The sequence below is a fragment of the Arachis stenosperma genome, chromosome 6, assembly GCF_014773155.1.
Source record: "Arachis stenosperma cultivar V10309 chromosome 6, arast.V10309.gnm1.PFL2, whole genome shotgun sequence".
In the NCBI taxonomy this organism is placed as follows: domain Eukaryota; kingdom Viridiplantae; phylum Streptophyta; class Magnoliopsida; order Fabales; family Fabaceae; genus Arachis; species Arachis stenosperma.
This window is the reverse complement of record NC_080382.1, coordinates 28624243-28626939: the sequence shown is the minus strand read 5'-3', so window position 1 is coordinate 28626939 and position 2697 is coordinate 28624243. Positions and strand designations below refer to the sequence as shown.

The window sequence follows — 2697 nt, the reverse complement described above, 5'->3', positions numbered from 1 at the left end:
GAACGGAGTTGTGAATTCAACCGGTGCCATAATAATGATTTCCTACAAATACAAAGAATATGGATCACAATTTCGTCCACCAAGTTTTTGGCGCCGTTGCCGGGGATTGTTGAGTTTGAACAACTGAAGGTTCATCTTGTTGCTTAGATTAGGTAATTTTCTTTTCAAAAATCTTTTTCAAAATTTTTCTTTTATTTTTCGTTTTTCCTAACATTATTTTCGAAAAAAATTTTTTTTATAAAAATACAAAAAAATTAGAAAATCATAAAAATCAAAAATATTTTGTGTTTCTTGTTTGAGTCTTGAGTCAATTTTTAAGTTTGGTGTCAATTGCATGCTTTAAAAATTTTTCTTGCATTTTTCGAAAATTCCATGCATTCATAGTGTTCTTCATGATCTTCAAGTTGTTCTTGACAAGTCTTCTTGTTTGATCTTGATGATTTCTTGTTTTGTGTTGTTTGTTGTTTTTCATGTGCATCTTTGCATTCATATTTTCCATGCATTAAAGATTTCTAAGTTTGGTGTCTTGCATGTTTTCTTTGCATCAAAAATTTTTCAAAATTATGTTCTTGATGTTCATCATGATCTTCAAAGTGTTCTTGGTGTTCATCTTGACATTCATAGCATTCTTACATGCATTCATTGTTTTGATCTAAAAATTTCATGCATTGAGTATTTTTGTTGTTTTTCTCTCTCATAATAAAAAAATTCAAAAATAAAAAAAATATCTTTTCCTTATTTCCCTCCAAAATTTCGAAATTTTGGGTTGACTTGGTCAAAAATTTTTAAAATTAGTTGTTTCTTACAAGTCAAGTCAAAATTTCAATTTTAAAAATCTTATCTTTTCAAAATCTTTTTCAAAAATCATATCTTTTTCATTTTTTTATTATTTTCGAAAATTTTAAAAATTATTTTTCAAAAATCTTTTTCTTATCTTTTATACCATATTTTCGAAAATTAGCTAACAATTAATGTGATTGGTTCAAAAATTTGAAGTTTGTTACTTTCTTGTTAAGAAAGATTCAATCTTTAAATTCTAGAATCTTATCTTGTAGTTTCTTGTTAGCTAAGTCTTTTTAAAAATTAAATCTTTTTCAAAATATCTTTTTCTTAAAACTTTTATCTTATCTTTTTATCTTATCCTTTTCAAAATTTTATATTTTTCAAAATTTGATTTCAAAATATCTTATCTAACTCATTTTCTTCTTATCTTTTTAAAATTTGATTTCAAATCTTTTTCAATTAACTAACTAACTTTTTGTTTGTTTCTTATCTCTTTCAAAATCACCTAACTACTTTTCCCTCTCTAATTTTCGAAAATATCTCACCTCTTTTTCAAAAATTCTTTTTAATTAACTAATTGTTTCATGTTTTAATTTTAATTACATTTTATCTCTAATTTTCGAAAATTACTAACCCCTTTTTCAAAATTATTTTCGAAATTTCCCCTCTCTTTTCTTATTCTATTTAATTATTTAATTACTAACACTTCTCTCCACCTCTCTTCATCCATAAATCCGAATCCATCCTTCTTCATTCTTCTACCCCCTTCTTCTTCTACTAACATAAAGGAATCTCTATACTGTGACATAGAGGATTCCTCTTTCTTTTCTTGTTTTCTTCTCTTTTATATGAGCAGGAACAGGGATAAAGGCACTCTTGTTGAAATTGATCCAGAATCTGAAAGGACTTTGAAGAGAAAATTAAGAGAAGCTAAATTACAACAATCCAGAAACAACCTTTCAGAAATTTTCGAACAAGAGAAGGAGATGGCAGCCGAAAATAATAATAATGCAAGGAGAATGCTTGGTGACTTCACAAAGCCAACGTCCAAGTTTGATGGAAGAAGCATCTCCATTCCTGCCATTGGAGCCAATAATTTTGAGCTTAAGCATCAACTAGTTGCTTTAATGCAGCAAAACTGCAAGTTTTATGGACTTCCATCTGAAGATCCTTATCAGTTTTTAACTGAGTTCTTGCAGATCTGTGAGACTGTAAAGACGAATGGAGTTGATCCTGAAGTCTACAGACTCATGCTTTTTCCTTTTGCTGTAAGAGACAGAGCTAGAATATGGTTGGATTCATAACCTAAGGATAGCCTGGACTCCTGGGATAAGCTGGTCACTGCCTTCTTGGACAAATTCTTTCCTCCTCAAAAGCTGAGCAAGCTGAGAGTGGATGTTCAAACCTTCAAACAAAAAGATGGTGAATCCTTCTATGAAGCTTGGGAAAGATACAAGCAGCTGACCAAAAGATGTCCATCTGACATGTTTTCAGAATGGACCATATTAGATATATTCTATTATGGTCTCTCTGAATTTTCGAAAATGTCATTGGACCATTCTGCAGGTGGATCTATTCACCTAAAGAAAACGCCTGAAGAGGCTCAAGAACTCATTGACATGGTTGCAAACAACCAATTCATGTACACTTCTGAGAGGAATTCCGTGAATAATGGGATACCTCAGAAGAAAGGAGTTCTTGAAATTGATGCTCTGAATGCCATATTGGCTCAGAACAAAGTGTTGACTCAACAGGTCAACATGATCTCTCAAAACCTGAATGGATGGCAACATGCATCCAACAGTACTAGAGAGGCAGCTTCTGAAGAAACTTATGATCCTGAGAACCCTGCCATGGCAGAGGTTAATTACATGGGTGAACCTTATGGAAACACCTATAACTCATCATGGAGAA

The 2697-nt window shown here is 31.2% G+C and overlaps 1 non-coding gene across 1 annotated transcript; it reads right to left on the bottom strand.

Annotated features, from left to right (window-relative positions):
* Positions 1–2165: 2165 nt before the first annotated feature.
* Positions 2166–2269, bottom strand: LOC130938158 (small nucleolar RNA R71). The gene has a single exon (XR_009069334.1). It is a non-coding gene; the product is annotated as a small nucleolar RNA R71 (small nucleolar RNA).
* Between the last annotated feature and the right edge of the window lie 428 nt (positions 2270–2697).